Here is a 25,746-nt window from a genome sequence, read left to right as displayed (position 1 = left end):
TACACATCATCCCCATTCATCCTCTGAAGAATTATCTAAACGGTAGTTACCGGAGGCTAAACAGGAAAAAGAAAGCAATATAAAATGGGAATGCCTCCCTTTAAAGTATTATATGCTAAAAGAGTTTCCTTGTACCATCAATTCAATCAATAGATTTAAGTTAAAATTTCATACTAATTTAATTAAAATTGTTTTTTTTTTGTTTCTTTCACCCTACCCCCCGGGCCAGATCCAAAACAAAGCAAAGCACAGCCCAGTGGGTTGTTTACTCAAACGGGCCTCCCCGTCCGGTCATTGAGTCTAGTCCGACAGCTCAGCCCGCCGATTAGATCTTTTCATCGCCTGCCTCTAACCCCTAGGGCGGGGTATCCAAGCCCGACTGTGTCGTTGGACTCCATCCCCAGAAGCCTGGACTCGGTCTTGATGCCAATGCCTCTAGTGAAACCGTCCTGTGCAGGGCACTCACATCGGGTCTCGGTCTTTTTTGCGAAGGGATTAGAGACCCCAGTGCCTCGTCAGTGTCACCCATCCGTGTAAGCACAGACGAACGGCAGCTTTGCAGGGGGCTGTCCCTCAACCCTAATCGTCACTGGCTTTGTGCTGGAGTATCCGTGTCATAAAGTCAGTTAATGCATAAAGTCAGAAACCCCTCTGCCCCTGACAATTATTAAAATTGGTTTATTAAAATTTGGATTAACGTGAATCGCAAAATTAAACCGATTGATAAGTGATATAAGCTTTATCAATATTTAAAAGGATAGTTTTTTAATATTTAAAAGGACTTCAAAATTCTATTATAAGATTTTATAAAAATTATTCATTAACGTATTTTTTAATTATGATTAGAATTCGTAAATCATGTTTTTCAGGTAGAGGTAATATTACTGATCGTGCGGATAGAATTCCTATCACTGAAAGTGGTATTTCTATCCCCTACAAAGTGAAATGTTTCGGATTTTGTATTAAATGATACGTTCTAGTGGGATGATGAAAGTGATTTCGTCTGTAACAAAATCAAACAGTATTGTTTTGTTTTGAAACTTTTAAAAAATGCTAAGCTTATCATCATCATCAGTATTAAATATTTATGTAGTTTACGTACGAGGGTCATTGAAATTTAAACTGGAAAATGTTTACACAGCTTTATTGATATTAGATTAAATTACAAATAAATTACCTTACTACTACGTTGTACAAAGTAAAGGAAGTATTGTGACCGCGAAAAAATTCAGTTTTCAGACGTCAACGGAAATATCCATTTTGACCATCCCTGAATCCATTTTGACTAGTTTGGCGTGACGTCTATAGTACGTATCTCGCATAATTAAAAAATGATTAGTCGTAGAATGTTGAGATTTTGGAATTAGGACTGTTGTAACATCAGGTTGTGCACCTCTCCTTTTGATTGCAATCGACTGGTCCAAAAGTGTCCAAAAAAGCCCAACCTCCAAAACAAAAATTGGATTTTGGACTTTTTCTTAACTGCAGTAATTCCCTTTGAGAGCTTTTCAACAATTCATAAGTGGTACTTATTTTCATTGGTTGCAGAGTTATATCGAATAAAATTTTAATTAATAAAATATACCTTACACGGGGAATGCACATCGGTTCAAATCTGACTTTTTTTGTAACTTTTTTTTTGTAATTTAAATATATTGATTTATTAATAATTATTAACCTCTAATTGTAAAAATATGTTTACAGTATAAAATAATAATTCAATAATAACAATAAAAAAAAGACAAAACATGAGAAGTTATTAATGAAATAAAATATGTATTTTTCATTTAAAAAAAAATGTTTATATGTAATTTAATAGGTGTACAAGGAAGTTATGTGGTGTCCAAATCGGATTTTTTGTTTATTCCGAAAAACAAAAACCATCTTCCTCTTTATATAATAGTATAGGTAAAGGTAAAAGAATACTAATAATTTTAAAACGGATAACTTGTGATAAATTGTTACACGCTTCTTTTTACCCTTACAGCAAATGTTTTTATTGTAAAACTGCAGTTTTCTTCATAAGAAATACATTTTCTCTATGGATACGTAGCTTCCTGATCCCCTAATAAAAAAAAAGGTGGCTGCCCCGACAACCAATTACGCACTTAATGTTCGACTGCAGCATCGTTTTCGAATCTTTCTCCTCCTAAAACTTCTTTCAACAAACCAAACATGTGGAAATCACATTGTCACAACTCTGGACCTGATAGTGAATCTTAAAGTGGTGTTCAATGAATTTTAGCGAGTTGTATGCGGCTGTGAACTGTTGTATGCAGCCATGCGTTATCGTGGAGAAGCAGGACGTTGTGAATCGGTTGCCCGGCGTCGTTTTTTGCGATAAGCAGCCCCGACTCGTTCAACAACTGGCAGTAGTATGCTGCATTTACCGTCCTTCGTTCGCGCACACTCAGTAACTTACTTTTTGAAACCCAAAACATAGTTGCCAGAATTTTTCCAACTGATAAGCGTTTCTTGGTATGATCGATGTCCCTTCCCCTCTTTTCAACCTCACTATACTTATTCTCTTGCTTTCCTGGGTGTAGTGCTGGACCGATGTATCGTCGAAGGTTACAATACGGTCCATAATTGCCTCTCATTCAGAAACCGCTGACAGATGTCCTTCTGACAACCCACCGGGTTGGTCTAGTGGTTAACGCGTCTTCCCAAATCAGCTGATTTGGAAGTCGAGAGTTACAGCGTTCAAGTCCTAGTAAAGCCAGTTATTTTTACGTGGATTTGAATACTAGATCGTGGATACCGGTGTTCTTTGGTGGTTGGGTTACAATTAACCGCACATCTCAGGAATAGTCGAACTGAGAATGTACAAGACTACACTTCATTTACACTCATACATATCATCCTCATTCATCCTCTGAAGAATTATCTAAACGGTAGTTACCGGAGGCTAAACAGGAAAAAGAAAGAAAGATGTCCTTCTGGACATTTCTTTGTGCTTCAGTGAGAAGATGTGAAATCCACCTCACTGACATTTTGCTCTATTCAAGAGTATCTATAAACATTACATGCACACTTATGCTCACCTCTGATGTAATTTCAGCGGCGATTATATTCCTCAAGATCACGAACGGCCTGAATGTTGTAATCATTGACATTGGTATGCGGACGAAGTTGGTGACTTTCGTTCTCCTTTTCATCACGGCCACTTCGAAATTTTTTCGACCCGAATAAACACTTGAGTTTTTGACAAGGTAGCATCAGCGAACTGAACCTGAAATTGAGACAAAATCCATTTACAACTTTCTTTGACGAGAAATCTGATTAAAATTCGTTGCACAACGGACCATGTTACCTTCTACTCAGATATTCTGCTACTGATAAGGGAACGTGTCCTACAGGCGTGGCTGGCGGTTGCTCTCCTCTACACAAATCCAATTCTCTTCTTCAGTCCGCGCGCCAAAATCTCGGTTTATACTTGAATGATTCTCGTATATTTCAATCTGAAGTAAAAAAATTAGAACGACTTTTTAAGATACAAAAACGGGCTGTCAGATCATTGTGTAATCCCTGTGAAATAAGAATTATGTAAACCGTTTTATGTACAAAATGGAAAAACACTGACTTATTTTTATGTTAAAAGTTAAGCATGTGCAATTTTTACTAAAAATAATAACTTATTATTTTTTTTAAATAACAATATCCAGCTATCAAAAACACGAAAACGGAATTTTTTTGGTATAACTCTATACAAATCTTCGGCTTAAAAGAAATGGCTAAAGTTATGCTTTCGTCGAAATTTTTACTAGATTACCGAACCATTTAAAAAAATCTTATAACCAATTTATTTGTATTTAAAATACAGTTAAATGATTTTCTTCTCATTAACAATATTATTCTGTCAATAATTATTTAAATAATATTAATTAAAGATTATTCATTTAAAAAGAACCATTTAAAAAATATATTCCCTCCAAATTATTTAAAATTGAGTTAAAAGATTTTGTTTTATACAAAATGCAGATGAATTCGTAAATAATACTGATTAAAACTTTTTTCTAAAATCGTCACTAATTTTGCATTCCATTCAACATATGAATAAATACAGGCTATCATTCTCTATAAAAAATGATGGTTTCCTGAGTTTGTTTGTTTGTTTGTTTGTTAGTCGCATATGCTCACATTTTTATTTTAGATACTATTGGCGCAGAGCGAACCAATGATGGTGCGCTGGACGGCTGCCCACGACGAAGCAGTCCGTTGTCAGTTAATTTACAGACTGTTTAATTTAATTTCTAAGTAGATTATTTTTATTTATGTTTTATATTTTTATTTATTTATTATTATTTATTAAAAAAAGAAAGGGATTATTATTCAATATTTAGCAGTAAAAAAAAAAAGTATTTTTTATTTAGCTGGAGTGAGTCGTTTGGGTGCCCAGCCACCCGGCGCATTACGCAGTCTGCGCTGCGCCAATCACGTAGCCCGCTCTGCGCCAATAGCAGCAGCTGAACTAACACAACCTCACTTGAACACAAATAAAACTAAACGAACAAAACAGCGTCCCTATGCCAACTCCCTGTTATCAATATGGCTATCGTTAAACATTATATTTCTATTAAAAACTATTAAATTCTATATATACTCACTCCTTAAGCCTGTTTTAAATATAAAAACACAAAATGTTCAGAAAAAAATTTTCTACACACTAATATATCTTTTCTTAAAATATTTCTGTAAAATACTTAATACTGTCACAAAACATGACGATACGAATGCGTCGAGGGTCCAGATGACTCTTGTAAAATCAGTCAGGCAAGTGATAAAATAATTTTCATTAAAAGTTTCTGAAATTTTTATTGTTTTTTATATATAATCTATTTTCTTAACATTATTTCGTCTATCTAAATAATTGATACTTATTTTAATTACAAGTATTTTCTACCATATAATTAATTTTTTACTTTGTTGTGCTTTACTTATTAAGTTTTTATCGTAGTTTTTCTTGATACATCCAAAAAAAATGCTGGAGCAGTTCCTCTTTTTTCTCGTGAAATACCATATAACCCTATTCCTGATGTGACCTATATAATGTATTATTTTAAACCGATCGAATTAATCTTTTATCTATTTAATATAAATTAAGATATAATTGCTTCAATAATTTTATTTGAGACGTTGATGCAAGAAAATTTCACTTTAATATGTAAAAGAAAATTCAGTTTTTTATGTCAATAAATACAATGAAATTCATAACAGATATTAAAATATTCAGAGATTAAAACACATATAATTAATCGAATCTAATTAAAATTAATCGTTCTAATTTTTAAATTAAATATAGATAAATGCATAAACACTAATTTACTCAAGCGTTAATTCAATGTTCGTTTATCAAGAAATATGTCATATGAATCACGTTTCAATACTATTCAACGTAAATGAAATTAATTACTCGCAAAACAACCGGTACGTGAACAGACAACTGGACCTTTAACTCTAACAATTGCTGTAGACTCAAGTGTTCTAATTCACCTGCGTAAAACACTATAATTAAGTGAAGACGTACCATTTAATGCTACGTCTACTACAGTAAACCTCTTCATACAACCGTTTAAAATATCAAGCGAATTAACACAACGCTCAAGTAAACAACTAATTTTAAACCTACTTTTTTTACGAGACTATAATTACAAAAGTGAATAAAGGAGAAACACTATGATTAAAAAAGAATACTATGAACAAAAACAGGAGATTTTGTAAAGAAAACTAACTGCAAAGTTGAACCTAAAGATAAAACGGAACAATATCAAAGGCAAATTGAAAATATTTTTTAAAAAATGAAGAAATGTGATCACGAAAAATCAATACAGATATCTGAACATGAATCTAGCTGTGCCTATAATGATATCACTGACAAAAATATACAAATAAAATCAACCGATTAGGCCAATGATAAGCTATAGGTCAGCTCCGGTGTATAAATTAGCTAAATATTTTAAAAATGAGATTTTTTAAAAACAAATAGGTGGTTAAAATTTCAGTAAATGTGGTAAATAAATTAAAGGAAATAAAGATTACAGAATATTATAGGATTATATAGGTTTAATATCGAAAATTTATACCCGGTAAATATCAATTAAGGAAACGGTTAAAATTTTGGAAGATAACTTAAATAAAAGGACGGTCCAGAAAGTAACTTACGTTTGTGCCTAGCGTGGAGATGGGTGGGGATAGAGCCACCATCTTCAGGGGTCTCGAGTTGCCGCTATCGATTAGGTATGTGAGATTACTGACCCGATTTACAGATGATCCGTGTGGTGAACAACGCGCCCCGGGTTAATGCTATTGAGACGGATACTGGGGCGTGTTGTTTCATGGGGGGAATTTTTTTAGTAAGCCCCCGTCTCTGACAGGAACCTCACACACCCATTACTGTGGGCTGCTGCGTCTGGGCGCAGAATTTTCCTCCTCCTGCGAAAAAAAGAGTCGCCATGTAGGAATCAAAACGTTTCTACACTCAGTACGCATCAAGCTGTTGTAGCGTGTGGACTGTGATTTTTTTGCTTTTTCATTGTGAATTATTGAAATATGCGCTTTGATAGGAAATCCCGCGAGTTGTGAGGTGCGTCCAGTGATTAGGTTTTTACTGGCAACAAACTTCAAACTAGTTGAAATTCATCGGCAACTTAGTGAGGTGTACGGAAATAAAATCATCCCCAATGGAAGGTGAGGTGTGCGGAGGTCAAAAGGGTAAGGCTATAGAGCAAGGTCACCCTCAGTATCTCGAGATTTCACCTAATTAAGGTCTTTTTCCTCAGGAAAATTTATTAACAATTAAAAAATAATATGTCCAAATTTTTTTCAAAATCGCACCTCCATCCCAAAAAATTCTCTAAAGAAACTCGGCTAAGCGGTTATACTGCATCAAGAGTACTCCCTCTCACCACAAGGACCGCTAGTGTAGCACTGACGTACAGCTGCTGTAGTCGTCTTCTATATTGTAACGTCACAGGTGAGCGGTAGAATTAAAGAAATGAATAATAGTTATAGTGTAAGTTAAGGTGGAGTGAGGCAGTGGTGCATCGAGTTCAAAAATGGCCGCACCAATGTTCATGATGAGGATCCCAGTGGTCGGCCTAGCCTTGTGACTGATGAACTGAAGATGAAAATAAACGATAAAATTCGCGAAAATCGCCGCATTATGATTACGGAACTCTCGCTTCATTTCACGAAGTTTACTGCATGAAATTGTATCGTGGAAGCTTGATTATCACAAGTTTTGTGCTAAAAATCTAAAGCAGCAGAGAAGAAATTGAAAAGCTTGTGGATCGTTGTGATAAATTACTCAATTTAAATGGCGACTATGTAGAAAAATAGTTTAAGATTGTCCCTTTCAAATGTATATAATAATACTTTTTTTTTTATATGGATGGTTTTTTATTTCAAAACGTTATTTCAAAAAGTTACTTTCTGAACAGCAATCGTAGTAACAGAAATCTTAATAAAGAGACTGTAGACACATTGAGAGTTATCTTAGTTCAAAAGTTAACACAAAAATGTCGGTTACGCTCAACAGGTTCATCCGACACACGGAGGCGATCTGAGGATTTCTCTCTACACACACATACTGTTTGTTGCAATTTTTGGTGCTAACATCGAATATTCTGAAAAACCGAAGTATTTATCGACCGAAAATCACTGCACAGTTATCGTGGATTCACAATCTTTGATGCGGAGAATGCAGCATTCTTTCTGTTGCGGTTTCGCCATCATGACTCAGACTGAAGAAAACACGTCACAAGGAAATGCAACCTGACGGCAACCGAGTGAAACTTTAGAATCACCTCTAAGCTATATGGTTTATTCGTTATGATTTGCGGTTACAAAGTTATTTTTAAATAGGATGAAAGATTTTATAACTCTATATATAACGTATCGTTTCATTACAGACGGAGAATATTGATCGGCCGTTTTACAATATCTGTTCCAGTATTTCTTATAGTTGTAATGCATATAAAACTCTTTAGGTAGACTAGTTATAAACTTTAAAGTTGTTTCCTCTGAGAACAGTTTTGTTCGTTATACAACAAATCCTTGTAGTGACCAGAATGAAGGTATCACTTATAAAAAGATCTGATTATAAAATACATAGCATTTTGGTGGGCTTATCGTACTGTTATGAATCAATGTATTTGGCTCAGTGAAGATAACAGAAAACTACTTCATTCTTTACTTTCCCTAGTATGCCTGACGGATCTTTATGACTCATTGAGGATAGATAAGTTATTTTTACATCTTTTTACGAAGTAAAGAAAGTATTGTGATTGCGAAATTTCGGTTTTCAGATTTCAACGAAATATTCATTTTGACCATCCCTAAATCCATTTTAACTAGTTTCAGCGTGACGTCTGTACATACGTACGTATGTATCTGGCATAACTCAAAAGTTATTAGCCGTAGGATGGTAAAATTTTGGATTTAAAACTGTTGTAACATCTAGTTGTGCACCTCCCTTTTTGATTGCAAGCGACTGAACCAAAAGTTTCCAAAAAAGCCCAAAATCCAAACAAAATGTCGAGTTTGGACTTCATCTTCACTGTAGTAATAAGCCCTTATTGAGAGGTTTTCAACGATATATCAAACGTGTTACTTATTTTCATCGGTTACATAGTTTAACCAAATAAAATTTTAATTAATGAAATATTTGGATCTTAGAAGGAGAAGGTACATCGGTTCGAATCGGACTTCATCTCCTTTTTTTAACGTTTTTTCTTAATTTAAATATACTGATTCATTAATAATTAACCTCTGATTGTAAAAAAAACATTTACGATAAATAATAATTCAATAAAAATTTAAAAAAAATATGAAAAAATATCAGAAGTTATTAATGAAATAAAATTTTATATACTTATTATTAACAAAATAAAAGTGTATATATAATTTAATAGGCGTGTAAGGAAGTCATATAGCGCCCACAACAGATGTTTTTAATTTATTTATGACTCATGTCAGGTCAGCTTCCGCTGTTATGATTATAACACGTAAATACAGAGACTCGGCCTCCGTGGCGCGAATGGTGGAAGGACCTCCGGGTGAAATCGAATCCCGGTCAGGCATGGCATTTTTCACACACGCTACAAACCATTCATCTCATCCTCTGCGGAATAAATTGTTTGAATGGGGACCCGGAGGTAAAAAAAAAAAAAAAAAAAAAAAAAAAAAAAAAAAAAAAAAAAAAAAACTACATAAGTCGGCCTCCATGGCGCGAGTTTTAGCATCTCAGCCTTTCATCCGGAGGACCCCGATTCGAATCCCGGTAAGGCATGGAATTTTCACACACGCTGCAAATCATTCATCCTCTGAAGCATACCTACATCGGTGGTCCTGGAGGTTAAACAAAAAAGAAAAAAAAATTAAATCGATAACGGTTGTTTATGTATAGCACATAAATGTTGGGTATATTTAAAACACGATAAATATTTTTTTGTAGAGGTATTTTTAATTCCATTATCTTAGTTTTTAAATATTAAATCATCTCTCTCATATTTTTACTGTTACCTTTGTCTAGCGATTGTTATATAATACGCTTATATAATTGTTATAATACGCTTATTAATACGTTAATTATATTATGGATAAAATCATAACTTCGAAAATACTTTAACCAAAAAATTATAATATTTAGTTTGTTTTACTTATTTGAATTTTGTATCTATAACAGAAAAATTAATATTTAAACAAAAAATATGTTGTTATTTATTATTTTATATTTTATAAGTTGTTACATAAATCTTTGTAACTGATACTGTAACTATAGTCATTTTTATGAATTTGATAATTAATTAACAATATGTATTTTATAAATAAATAATTTCTTCTAGTCGATAATGATAAATTGTATAGACTTACAAAAATTCATAAAATAGCCATTTAAAAAAAAAAAAAAAAAAAAACTAATCCAACACTCGATTGGATCAAAGAGAAACAATGTTCAAAGGTTAATCACTGCAGCAGCACAATATGTACAATTATTTAGAAAATAAATGCATGTGATTTAAGTCTATAAATATTTTTTTTAAATATTAAAACATGTAATCATGTTAAGGTAAATATATAAATATTTTTTTGTATTCAGTCATTTGACTGGTTTGATGCAGGTTTCCAAGATTTCCTCTTTCGTTTCATTTCGGTATACCCTCTACATCCTAGATCGCTAACGATTTGTTTTACATATTTCAAACGTCGCCTGCCTGCACAATTTATCTCATCTACCTGTCCCCGGAATATTCCAGGATGCCTTAATATGTGACCTATAAATCTGTCTCTTCTTTAAATTATATTTTTCAAAAATATAATATATTTTCTTTTTTTTGTATTGTAATATTCCAATATATAAATATAATAAAATAATTCAAAATTCAGGAGCCGACAATGATAATTTGATCACAAATTTAATTCACGTTGAAAGGAGGTACAGAAAATTCGAATTTGTTACTTTTTACTTTCCCGTCTAGCACTATAGCTAAAGAAGGAAGAGTATTGTACTCCGTCCAATTTGAGAACAAGCAGTTTTCACCGGATCTTGATATATTGACTCCTAAGGAACCTAAAAAATTGGATGGAAATTTTCTGGATGTTCCCTATGAACGTGTGTGTAGTATCTTCAGTGTTACTCTGAAAGTCACCTTATATCTACAAAACTACTCGACCGATTTTGACCAAAATTGGTCAGATTACTTCTATACACGGGGCATTGATGTCATTAAAATTCAACTTAACAGATCAACAGGGTGAGACTGTAGAGCAAGGTCACCTTCAGTATCTTGAGATTTCACCTAATTAAGGTATTTTTTCTTAGGCGCATTCGTTAATAATTAAAAATTAATATTTCCAAAAAAAAACTTTTTTTCAAAATCGCACGCCCACCCCAAAAAATTCTCTTAAGAAACTTGCGGCTAAGCGGGTATACTGCGTCAGTAGTACCCCATCTCACTACAAGGAGCGCTAATGTAGCACTGATGTACAGCTGCTGTACATTGTCTGCAGTCGTCTTCTATATTGTAACGTCACAGGTGTGCGGTAAAGTGTAAACAAGTATTTTTAAGTGTTGCCGGCCTCTGTGGCGCGAGTGGTAGCGTCTTGGCCTTTCACCTAGAGGTCCCGGGTTCGAATCGCGGTCAGGCATGGCATTTTGACACACGCTACAAATCATTTATCTCATCCTCTGAAGTAAGCTTAACTGTGGACTCGGAGGTTAAAAAAAAAAAAATTTTTAAGTGGCCGCTAGTACCGCCACACCCGCGCGAATAAAATATGGTATGCGCGCACGCTTTAGTTAGAATCATTGAATTAAATAAATAAAACATATTTTATTTAAATAAAATTATAAATATTTTAAATTACGTTGTGTCTATAAGCTGTGCTTCAGAAAAACGTCTCCTGACGAAAAAGTCCTACAACTGTGTTGTCAGTGTTTTTTTTTGTTTTTTTTTTTTATTTATATAATATAAATTATCTATTTGTATTTTAAGTAAATCGGTGTTGAACTTTCATTAACGGATTTTTTAATTTATTATAGATAAAACGGAAGCATAATAAGTCTAATTTTATGTGAATTCTACGAGTACACGACATATGAGTTACGAAATTTATTTGAATTATCTAAATGACTTATGTCAATATATATGGACATCTTTCTTTTCTTTTTCTGTTTAGCCTCAGGAACCTCCGTAAAGTATTACTTCACAGGATGATATGTATGAATGTAAAAGAAGTGTAGTCTAGTACAGTCTCAGGTCGACCATTCCTGAGATGTGTGGTTAATTGAAACCCAACCATTAAAGAACACCGATATCATATCTACGATCTAGTATTCAAATCTGTATAAAAGTAACAGCCTTCACTAGGATTTGAACCTTAGAACTCTCGATTTCGAAATCAGCTGATTTACAATGACGAGTTTACAACTAGACCAACCCGGTGGCTTACATATATATATATATATATATATATATATATATATAATCTTAAATCTTGATGTATAAAAATGGCATATTAAATGATATAATTTTTGTAGGTATCCTAATAAAAATAAAGTTAGTTCAGAAAAGAATTTTGGAATTTCCAAGTATAACAAACATCTCATTCCATGCTTATTAATGAAAGTGGAAAAGAAAAAATATTTTTGTTGCCTTCTCTATTGCAGATATAAATATTTCATTTTTGTTTACATACCCTAAAATTAAGAAATTTTTTAAATTATTTTTTTCCACCTGATAAGAAAATATGTACGGCAATAATAATAATATTAATAACTTTATCCCTAGGGAAGAATTAAATGCTTATGCAAACGGAAACTGAATTGTCAGCGTTATCGTTATTAGTACTTTTTTATGTTGTTTTTATTATTATTATTATTAAATGTCACCCATTTAAAAACGCAGTAAGCACATAAAAATAGAAATTACTTATTCTTGTTTGTAAAATAAAGGAACTTAAATTTGATTAAAGCAGTATAAAATTAATAAATCTAATATTTTAGCCTCATTTCAATTCTAATTTCATTTATACAGATGGAATATATATATGTGCCCAGCATTTAAGTTAAAAGCATCAGATACTTGTTAGATATAGTGGAGAACGGGACAAAACGGGTTTAGAGACATGTGCTTGATCGACATATATATACACTTTGAGGAGGAGTGTAGTCGAGTTTCCGCAGCAGAAGCAAAATCTGGATGCTATGGAAACCGTGATGCAACGCTTTATCACCATTTCGTCGACTACCCTAGTACTTTGCCTTGCTGTGTGCCTCCGCTCGGCAACGACCTCTACTCTAACTACCCGGTTATCCGGTCTCAAGGATGAACTGTGTTTGTGAGGGTATGAATATTGTGTTCTGTGGGTGCGCGCGTGTGTGTGTGTGAGTTTGTTTGTTTGCTTTTGTAAATATATTAACCTACGGATCGATTCACTTAGAAGTTTTCATATCTGTTACCTACTATTAACCTTTATTATTTTGTTTGTTATTTGTATTTTAGACTGGGTTATAATTTTTTTGCACTTTTTTTTTTAATTTTGTTTAAAACGTAAGACGTTGTAAATAAACTAAACAGCTTGACGTCTTATCTCTGTTATTATTATGATAATAAACTATATTGCAGGTTTTACTGTATTTGTCCATTCCATATGTCAATACACCATTTTTTTTCTTTTTTAATTTAGAGGTCTTAAATATCTAATTATGTGTTTTTACGTAATCCAATTACACTGTTATTGCTGTTTGTGTTGGGTTTTACGTCGATAGTTTTTAACGTCTTAATTTCGTTACTAAAGTAATTGAACCTGGCTTATTATATAAATAACTACCTACCTAGTTCTTCTAGATAACATTTCTTTTCATATTTATCTTTATTCACCGATTTAAAACTTCGTAAAAACCGTCAGCTCAATTTAAGATCAGTTTTCAATATTATTTTGTAAATAAAAACATAAATTTATTTTTATAAATAAAACCAAGCTAAACTGTTATTAAAATAGATTAGTAAAAAAATGGTGTAACATTTTTACAAAAAAAAATGTATTTTAAATCAAGCTCCGTATTTTTTAATTTAGCCCACCGGACTGGTCTAGTGATTAACGAGTCTTCGCAAATCAGTTCTTTAACAGTTAATTTTTGAAGTCGAAGACTTTGAGGTTGAAATCCTAGTAAAGGTTATTTGCTTTTATACGTATTTGAATACTAGACTGGATACCGATGTACTTTGATAGTTAGGGTTCAATTAACAACAAGTCTCAGGAATGGTAGGCCTGAGTCTGTACAAGACTACACTCATTTATATGTCACGCACACACACACACACACACACACACACATATATATATATATATATATATATATATATATATATAATCTTCATCTTTTTGAACCGTAGGGGGAGAGGTTGCTTATTGTTTATTCGTTGAACACACTGTAACGTAAACATTAGGAAATTTTTTTGTCTTCAGTCATTTCACTGGTTTGATGCAGCTCTCCAAGATCTAGTGCCAGTCATTTCATTTCAGTACACTCCCTACATCCTACATCCCTATCAATTTGTTTTACATATTCCAAACGTTATCTGCCTGCACAATTTTTCACTTCTACCTGACCCTCTAATATTAAAGCGACTATTCCAGGATGCCTTAATATGTGGCCTATAAATCTGTCTCTTATTTTAACTACATTTTTTCAAATGCTTCTTTCTTCATCAATTTGCCGCAACATCTTTTCATTTGTCAATTTATCTACCAATCTGATTTTTAACATTATCCTATAACACCGCATTTCAAAAGCTTTTAATCTTTTCTTCTCAGGTACACCGATCTTCCAAGTTTCACTTCCATGTATTTACTTTACTAGGAAAATAAATAATTTTTTTTTATACTGATTAATATTATGTAGATCTACAGATAATAAAAAATGAATGAAAATCAAATAAATAATTGAAAAAAATAATAGCCATAGGAAACATTAATTAACATATAAACATTTCTTCTAATTAACGTTTTCACCAATAATTTTATTGTTGCTGAAGTAGTACTGGTATAAAAAGAAAGTATAGTGATCGGCCAAAAGTTTGGGTATCGGTTTTTTTTTTGCATACTTCAACGTTTCAAGTTCCACTTTTCCCAAAAAAGACAGTAAAAATTATAAAACTTTTCGGATGATGTACATAACCTACGGGTCCCGATCATGTGTTTTAATTAAAATTTCCGTAATGACTCAAAATAAATTCTACAAAAATGGTTAAAAAATGTTCTATAATGTATTACTACCAAAATTATAAAAGAGAGAATAAATTTTTGATCGATTTAAAAATTGTAGTGCTATAAAGCATTATTTCTAAAAAAATTCTCATATCTCTAATATATTCCAGCTTCGGTCTAATCTTCCATTTAATTTTTTTTTCTTTTAAAATTTTTAAACTAAAAAAAACACACAAAAGAAAAATATTTCACAAAATTATTATTTAAAATGTAAAACTAAGTGACCTTTGTCGAATGTGAAAAATAATCAACATTTGACTAGATATAAAAAAAAACTTTAATGATAAAATAATAATAATAAATTATATAAATAAAGAATTTGTAAAAAAGTTAAATTTATAAAACACAAGGAATATTGATTTTAAATATTATTCCTTTCATCCGAAGGTCCCGAGTTCAAATCCCGGTCAGGCATCGCATTTTTCATACGCTACAAAATTCCAATCTCATATTGTACCCACAAGCTTCCAGATTATATGGCGATTTCATCAATCAAACAAAAATTGTGCCACCACTGGATTTCGTAAACTAGAAAAACTATTAAATACTTTAAATTGGGAATCTTTCTTCGTTTTTTGATCGAATTAAAATTATTCTATCGGCGTATTTTAATTTTCCGTCATTTTTCCATTATGGCGACCAACTTCCGTTATGAGAATCGAATTACTCCCTTAAATTTTTATAACATTTTCCGATACAACACAATTCTAAAAAGTTTTATTTCTTAACATTTTCCTCTAAATATAACCGTTCAGAAAGAATACCTAAATTTCCAGTTGTACCTATGAACATATGTATCCTATAAGTTGAACCTAAGTCCACAAAGTTGTAATTTTACTTTTTTGTTATTGTTTCAATAGAGTTGTATTTTCGTTAAATTTCATTATTTTGGTTAACTTAAAAAAACAGTAAATTCTTCTCGTTCTAAACAATTTGACAACAGTTATATTTTACAATAAATCAATGGCTCAAATGGTCTTGTTATTGTAGTAAATAAATGGCTATATAGTTATTCTATTTCAATTTATGAAAATAGATTATTGTTTTAATAAAATTGAGTAATTACTTTTTAATATAATTTACGAAAATAAATATAAATACTGAAGTCAATATAAAAAAAACATTATTTCTCAAACATGGTTACCGCTGATATGTTAATAAATTATTAAAAAGTTAAACTGCACCTTACCAGCAAATTAAATGTGTTTTACCTGGATCTTTCAGACCTTCGACATCGTCAAGAGAATAAAATTAAAAAAAATTAGAAAATCCAAACATAATACGATTGTACATTATAATTTTCAATTAATATTAAATAATCAGATGTCTCACAAAATCTATTACATATACACATATGTAATAATGCCATTTAAATTACATATACACATTTTTAAAAGTACATAAAATTTTATTTCACTAATAACTTCTGATATTTTTTCATATTTTTTTTTTATTTTTATTGTTATTATTGAATTATTAGTTATTGTAATTTTTTTTTACAATCACAGGTTAATATTATTAATAGATCAATACATTTAAATTAAAAAAAGAGAAGTCTGATTCGAACCGATGTACCTTTAAGATCCAAATATTTCATCAATAAAAATTTTATTTGGCTATAACCCTGGAACCAATGAAAATAAGTACTACTTATGATATATCGTTGAAAAGCTCTCAATTAGGGCTTCTTACTGCAATTAGGAAAAAATCCAAAATCCAATTTTTTTAGGATTTTGAGCTTCTTTGGATACTTTTGGTTCAGTCGACTGCAATAAAAAGGGAAGATTCACAACCAGATGTTACAATAGTCCTAAATCCAAAATTTCAACATCCTACGAGTAATCTTTTTTGAGTTATGCAAGATACGTACGTACAGACTTCACGCCGTTAGTCAAAATGGATTCAGGGATGACAAAACGGATATTTCTGTTGAAATCTAAAACCCAAAGTTTTTCGCGACCACAGTACTTCCTTTACTTCGTACAAGGAAATAATTAGACTTTTTAAAATACTATTATTTGTATTTGTAATTAATGTGTCCTTTACTTATTCATGTTATATTTTTTACGTAGTCTAAAGTTTTATTAATAAACAAATGTCGATTACACAACAATGTGTTCGTTATTTTGTCATTATTATATTTTTTTAATTTTAGATTAGTATAATGCTCAAAACGTAAAAATTTATTACCCATAGTAGTAAATTTAACACTCGAATAAAATAACGTTTTTTTCGAATACGACCCTACAAAATTGGTAAATCACAAAAACCGCAGCAAATTTCTATAAAATTAAAAATATTTTTTGAAATATTTTTATAATGTCAAGTAGAAACCTTCAAATATTTTACAGTCTTGTTCATAAATTTCCAATTTTGTAGTCTTAAACGTGAGAGTAACTCAATTATTATAATAATACAGTTTATTTTTCAGTGACTAGAATATGAAAATTTTGGTATTTAATTTTAAGAGCATGTTGCAGATATGATTTCATTTTTTAAATTACATTTTCAAAATATAATAGAACAAAAGAGTCGGTGAAAAATTGAAGAAAATATTTGCTACCTTATTTCGAAACTCACTCGCTTTATTTGGAGCTCCCTTTAACCTCTTGGGAATGTTGTCAAAAAGGAATGGTGTGTGAATTTGAAGAAAGGACACTGTCTTTTTGTATACGGATTGCCGTGGAGATATACAGTATAATAGTATCGGGTATGTGTATTCGACTATCATATAGATCTTTTTTTCGTAGTTTACTAAATATACGAGAAGTCTATTCTACAGTTACAATTGAATAAATATATACTACACAGCTTATTTGATTATCGTGAATCGATTTATAAGTTTTCTTCGTTTTATTTTTTTAGTTTTCTTCTATTTATTTGATCTAAGCGTAAATAATATGTTTTATAAGAGATTATAAACGAAGACTTTTTTTTTTGTGTTTTGGAAATATTCTTTACGAGTTGAACTGTTTCAATCGAATTATTTATTTGTATAACGTTGAAATTTAAAAGCAGTTTAAAAAAAAGTTTATTTTCGTTCCATCATCATGTAAAATAAAAAAAAAAAACATAAAAAATTAATTAATTGTTTTCACAACTGTTATCTATTTATTTAGGCATTAAAAACTGAACCGATTATAAAGAAAATTTTAAAATGAACTTTATGTCATAACAAAGTAATTTTACGGAGAACTTTTGTTTACCATCATTTCGAAGAAAATACTGTATTACTTTTGGTCGAACGGTGGGGTTGAGAGAGAAATTGAATTTTTTTTTCGTTTCGAGGTACGAGGAGTATGAAAATACGACTTACGTTTGTTTTTCTGTTTGTTTATTCCCGCACCATGCGAGAACTAAATACCGAATGTTATCAAATTTACAGGGTATATTCGTGTTAACCCAAGAAAGGATTTAAGCTATAGACTGGGACCCTATCCCCTTCAGGGTGAATTGTAAATTAAAAATATTTATTAAAGAAAAAATATTTGATTTGGAGACCATATGACTTGCTTGAACGCTTATTAAATTTGATATACACATTTTTTTTTTGAAATGAAAAGTATATAAAATTTTATTTCACTAATAACTTCTGAAATTTTTTTATTGTTATTTTTGCATTATTATTTAATGTAAAAATCTTTTTAATAATTTTTAATAAATAAATATATTTACATTAATAAAAGAAAGGAGATGAAGTCGGATTCGAACCGATGTGCCTTTCCCTTGTAAGATCCAAATATTTCATTAGTTAAAATTTCATTTGGCTATAACTCTGGAATCAATGAAAATAAGTATCGCTTATGATATACCGTTGAAAAGCTCTAAACGTGGGTTCATTACTGCAGTTAACAAAAAGTTAAAAAATCCAATTTTTTGGGATTTTCACCTTTTTTAAACACTTTTGGTCCAGTCGATTGCAATCAAAACGGGAGGTACACAACTAGATGTTACAGCAGTCCTAAATTCAAAATTTCAACATTCTATAGCTAATCGTTTTACAGTTATTCGAGATACATACGTGCGTACAGACGCCACGCCGAAACTATTCAAAATGGACATTTTTCGCGATCATAAAACTTCCTTAATTTTGTACAAGGAAGTATAAAAAGATTAATCCTTTAAAACATGTGTCATCAAAAATGTGTGAACTTCAGCGATATTTACCGATACTTCGTCCTTTGTAATTAAATTTCTTTGTCAGGTTTCTACAAAGCCTGAATACTTTAATTATTTGTTTTTTATCATTATTATTCTCACAACCAGAAGGGTAACGAACATTGAGGGATCCTAGCGGTAGAGCCCTCTGATTAAAAAGGAATGGCAACCAAAACAAGCTCTAGGGAAGAGCGAACGAGTCGAGCTATGCGGGAGGTTCAAGGGGCGGAACCCCGTGGCTAGATGGAAATGGCAAGCAAAGCAAACTGTGCGGGATTCCAGGGGACACGGCCTCCTGTCAAGTTGGTAATAGCAAGCGAAGCGAGCTCTGCGGCCCTGGGGGAGGCCTCATCACTCCAGGGAACCCCGGTTCCTGGATTGGCTTCAGGATTCGTGCCTTGTGATACATCAACGATGTATCATAAGTGGTACTTATTTTCATCGGTTCCACAGTTATAGCCATATACAATTCTAACTGGATTCCCAATTTCTATTTGGATCTCACAAGAGGACGGCACACCGGTTCGAACCCCACTTCATCTTCTTTTTTATTTTAATTTAAAGAAATTGATGTATAATAATTAACCTCTGATTGTAAAAAAAGTTTTACAATAATTAATAATTCAGTAACAGTAATAAGTAAAATAATATAATATCAGAAGTTATTAATGAAATAAAATTTTATGTACTTTTCATTTTAAAAAAATAGTGTAGAAGTAATTTACTAGGCGTACAAAGAAGTCGTGTGGTGTTCACGTCAGATTTTTTTATACAGTTATTTTTTTATACAGCTTACAATTTCATTATGAATTTCAACAAAGAATTTAAACAAGAAGTAATGAACTTATAATAGTGGAAATAATTTTCCTGAGATCTTACTCGTAAACAAAAACCCATTAACAAATAACAAATATCAACCTGAAGGCGTTAAGATAAAAAAATATAAAATAATGACTAAACTTTTTCATTCAATACGTAGGTTTGAAAATCCTGAAAGCTAAGTAATAAAATAAAAAATAAAATTTAGTTAATTTTCTTTAGAATAAATAAATATATTATGTATATTTATTTGAGATGTTGTTACATAAAAACTTTCTTTCCATCTTTTTAGGTATAAAGATAAAACTAAACTTTTTTCTATAAGAAAAAAACATGTTTCTAAAGTTCCTGTAAAGTTTCTTTGCACATTTTTTATATCTTTTAAAAAACGTTGTATAGAAGGATTTTGACAACTGAAATATATTGTTCTAATAACAAAAATAAGAGAAAATAATGATACTAAAATAAATAAGACATTTTTATTTTTTATTGATTTTTAAAAAAAAATTGTAAACGGTTAACAAATTACATCCTAGATACAAAATATAATTTTTAGAAAAATTACAATCTTCGTAGCCAATTAAAGGAAAAACTGTACCAAATCAAATCACATATAAAAAAAAAGTTGTGGATTAATCAATTTCTGTGAGAAGAAGTTTTGAAGAAAAAAAAATTCTTTTACAGTTTTGGGCAAGACCGACTTTTCGTTATTTTATTTTGTTAAACATTTTTTGTATAATTTTTTGCTCTATAAGTAAATGAAATAGAAATTAAATTCGAAAACTAATAAAAGAGGATAATTTTTATATTTTATTTAATATTAAAATAGTTTCTGTTTATAAGAAAATTAAATTATGAAAACCGTAATTTGATGAAATAATTTTTAAAAAATCTGATGTGGACACCGTATGACTTCCTTGAACGCTAAATAGGCGTACATACACAATTTTTTTTTTTTTTTTTAATGAAAAGTACATAAAAGTTTATTTCATTAATAACTTCTATTTCATAATTTTATTTTAATTTTTATTATTGAATTATTATTTATTGTATTTTTATTTTTTTACAATCAAAGGCTAATAATTATTAATAAATCAATACAATTAAGTAAAAATAAAAATTAAAAAAAGAGGAGAAAAAGTCGGATTCGAACCGAAGTGCCGTCCGTTATTCCTTCCCATATGTTATTAATTCAAATTTTATTTGGCTATAATTCTGAACCGATGAAAATAAGTACCACTTATGATATATCCCTTTACTGCAGTTAAAAAAAAATTCATAATCCAAATTGTTTGGATTTTAATCTTTTTTGGAAACTTTGGTGCAATGGATTGCAATCAAAAGGACAGAAGTGCACAACTAGATACTAAAACATTCCTAAATCCAAAATTTCAACATCCTACCGCTTATCGTTTATGATATATGAGAAATACATACGTACAGACGTCACACCGAAACTAGTCAAAATGGATTCAGGGATGGTCAAAATGGATATTTCCATTAAAATCTGAAAACAAAAATTCTTAGCGATCACAATGCTTCGTACTATGAAGTAAAAAGAGTCACATATTTAAAAAAAAAAACAATATCCACTTTATAAAACCAGTTTTCTATCAAACTGTTTTCTGTAAACCAATTCAATATTTTGACTTTTGCGATCCGCGATCCGCGTGATGATTATCCGCGAGTATGAGAAGCTGTTACCAGGTGATCTAGTTCCTGAACGGTCACCAACTGTTTCAAAGCATATCTGCGCGCGCTGGCATTGAAACCTTCCACCAAGTGAGTATGCGAGGCACGCGGTGACGACGATGTTAATGACTGTTATCCGTACAAGGATGACGGAAGAAGTACAGGGATGTTATCTTCCCGATTTCATCGGGTCTGGGTTCGTATTCAAAGCAAGTGCGGCCTCAAGGAGAAGTAAGAGACAAAAAATAATGGTGGTTCAATTAATCACACATCTCATGAACGATCGACCTGAGGACTGTACAAGACTACATTTACATTCATAGATATCATCCTCACTTATCCCCTGAAGTAATACCTTACGGTGGTTCCGTAGGTTAAACAGGAAAAAAAAGAAAGACAAAAAATAAATAGTACTTTGACTTACGGGAAACGGCTTTATTGTGCTTCTTTAAAAGACAATTTAAAAAAAAACAAAGATTTTTTTATAGTAACAATATTACTCTTTTTATGAATTTTTAAATAATATTTTAATAAAAATTTATTTTAGAAAATTAAATTCTTTGCATTTCGTTCAATGCATACAAAAAAATAAGTGTTCATGCAATTTTCATTAACGCTTTCTGAATTGTGATTACTTTGTAGTTAATTTATATGTTTAGCATCATCGTTCATTTGTACTACCATTATTTCAGGTTTTATATTTAAATAACTAATTGATTGATTTCTTCAACCAGTTTTTTAGCTATTGTCGGGTCCGGGTGTGTTATATTGGCAAATGCAATTATCACTACCGGCTTGCCAGAACTGACGTACCTGCAGACGTACTGCATTGTTAAGTATAAATGTACCGGAAAATATATAGCCTTGAACAGCCTCAGATCGACCTAACTTAACCTAATCTTGAACAGACTCAGGTCGACTACTCCTGAGACGTGTGGTTAATTGAAACCCAACCACCGAAGAACATCGGTATCTTCAGACTAACACTCAAATCCACATAAAATCATTTGCCATTACACAGACTCAAACCTTAGAACTCTCGACTTTGAAAATCAGCTGATTTTGTGATGACGAGTTTAACCACTAAACTAACCAAACTGGTTATTTTAAATAATTAATGTGGATCCTATATACCTACAGTTTTTTATATTAAAATTAATTGTTATTTTGTTATGCCACTCTGATCAAGCTTTTACCAAGGTTTCCCTTAATCCATTCAGGCAAATTCTAGAGCAGTTTTCTTTATTTATCCATATAGCAACATATCTATCCATTCTTCTAAACGATCTATACAATGCATTGTTATGTACTGAATAAAAAATTATTTAATTATTTATTTGTTCCTTATTTACAAAAAGCGCACGATGAAATATATTACAGCAATTACGATGAAATATATAGAGCAGAAGAGGGCAAACAGTATGTACTAACTTAAATTATTTGTATACTTACTAAAAAGAAGATTATACCAGGTATCAGAAAAAGAACTCCGGGGTTTCAAGAACGAATATAGTTTTTATTTAGCAGCACTCAATAATGTTTTATGAGTAATTTTGAAGCGACAACAATTTGAGAGCAGCTGCATTAGATTGTCGCATAGGCCAAGTTGTTGTGAACTCGGACTTCAGTACCACGGCTTCACCACAAGAGAAAGCACAGTGCGTAAACTGATTCACAAAATCAAAATCAGCGACTATCATACAAAAAAATAATACTCGATTTTATCGTAGAAATTCTCGGAGTGACAAAAGCATACGTGAGTGGTGAGCAGGTTTTGGAAAATGGAAGCTTTTTGAAAGGATACTCATCGGCTAAATCTTAAATAAATGACGAAACCAGAAACAATTCGACTGTCTTTCCAACGAAGTCCCAACTTTTAATTACTAAAAGTAGTTGCCATGATGGTTTTTGCAAGAAATTGATGACAATTCGTGCTTATAAACCGCAGTTATTCCATGAAATTAACGATAAGCCACAAAGCGTTCAATTTGTAACGATCATGTTAGGCTTCATTTCTGTTGATGAAAGCTACATGCAGCAGCATTTTATTTTTTAATTAAGAGAGATTTCATGTTCATGGAGCCGTAAATCGCCATAATTGTCGAGTACAGGGCTCAAAACTCCACAAGATCTGTGGAGTTCTTCCCCAACTATCCGAAAATGAATGTCTGGTGTAGTATCATGCTATATTAGAAGCTTTGGGCTGTTTTATTATACGAATAAACTATGACGATCATAGTGTACTCGAACATATTCAAAAATGTTGTGTTTTTGCATATTGGAAATGTGGAGGACCTAATTTTGAAACAGGATGAATCCCCTCCGCAACATTGAGAAGTTATGCGGACTGCGCTCAACGAAAGGTTATCAAAAGTCCGGAAGGTAGAAAAGCCATTACTTGGCCACCGCAAAATTCCAGTTTGACGCAGATGGATTTCTTCTTTCGGGGCTAGGTAAAAGACATCGTATAATAAGACAAATTGCAGTCACTCAACCGTCTGCGCCAAAAAATAACGCAACCGTGAAAGCAATTCCTCTAGACCTGTTCTCCAGAATGTGGAATGACGTGGATAATAGGTTTCACGTTTGTAGGGCTGTAGACGTTTCTCATATTGAGTTACATTAAGAGATAAACAAAATTTTAGACCTTAAATTCTGATCTAATAAAAGGCGTACATTTGTAATTCTAATTCTAATAAAATAAATTTAATTTAAATCCGCGAAGTTAACCTTTCGGACACTCGATATAAACGAAATTCTTTTATTTGATAGAAGTTGTATTGCAAAGTCACGCCTGAGCTTAAGGTCCATGTTCTTATATGATACCTACAGAACACTCATTTATCTAATTCTTATTCTATTGATATCTTGTACTAAAATTCAAATATTGCGTATAAATCACAAAATACTGGAATGGGGAGAATGAACCATCTACTGAATAATCTTTTTTTTATAACTATTCAGTGAATGTGGTATGAAATTTTATTTTATTTATTTATTTATTATTTTTTTTTAATTCTTCTAGAATTTACCAAAATTGAGTAAATTACAAAAAAGAGTTTATTTAAAAATGAACCTATTTAGAATTTTTGCAATATTCTTTTTTAATATGCGGATATGACAAATTTATTTTCTCAAAAGAAAAATAAAGGTAGTCCATTGATAAATTTTTTTAACTGAAGAAAATAACAGACGTTGTTTTGATTTCAATCGTGTAAAAAACGACGTCCAGTTTCATACTTTAATTTCCGTTAAAGCAGATGGTGTCGTCCGTGCTTAATTTCGTAAAAACGTTACAATAGACATGATTCGAAATAACAGGAATTAAAATAAACAAAAAAAAAAAAAAAAAAAACATTAAAACAAAAGCCTTATTACCTTTACTTTGAATTGTCAAACATAACTTTAATTAAACATAACCACAAGATGTTAATGAAGTATGAGAACCTTTTAACAATATTTTTTTAATAATTAAAGATAGAAAATTTGATTTATCTAATCCTCTTATCAAAACGGTCTACTTCTCTATCAGATCAATGTAACCCACGCCCTCCATGTTGGAGGGGGAATCAATCATTTTAAATGGGTAGAGTAAAAAAAAAATTTTTTAATTATTCTGTCTTAAAAAATCTTAGTCTACGAAAATCCAAACCAGAATTTCGGCTATTTAATGTTTTTCATAGCTACTTTTTAAAATGATCAACAGAAAAAGAATAAGCAGTGGTTTCGTACCAAGAAATATATAGTTTTATGTCACTTGGCATATTACCCGTCTCCGTAAACTTGTCAAGTAATCTTAAAAAACAATGCTGTGTGATACCGGTTGGTGTTCGGGATAACGTCCATTAACTCATTACTAACATTACTATGTGAATAAACAACATGCCCACACAACATGATGATTTTCTTATGTTCCTCCTGCGATGGCATCATTACTTCCAACTCGACAAAATCAAACAGAAATATTAAAATTTGACCAACGGTACAGGGATTTTCGGACATTGAGTATAAGGTAAAATAAAAGCGGTTATTATATCGTTAAAAAATCATTTACATATGATAACTGCATTCAGAGTAAACGATATTTTTTTAAAAGGTTCAAAATTGCCGAGATGACGATTAATTTGTAGGTCTACATTTTTATTTTTTCGTTGGCTCAGTTCTTAGATTCACCAATTAACAAATTAAAGGTCTTGACTGATTCTCAGCAATAATCTGGGCTATTCAAAAGTAACTTCGAACTACTTTTCAAAGTAGCCTTAGCTATACTATAATTTACATAATGCTACCTCCTTTATATTCCTT

Source organism: Lycorma delicatula, chromosome 6 (genome assembly GCF_047948215.1).
Source record: "Lycorma delicatula isolate Av1 chromosome 6, ASM4794821v1, whole genome shotgun sequence".
NCBI lineage: Eukaryota > Metazoa > Arthropoda > Insecta > Hemiptera > Fulgoridae > Lycorma > Lycorma delicatula.
This window is presented reverse-complemented; position numbering follows the sequence as displayed.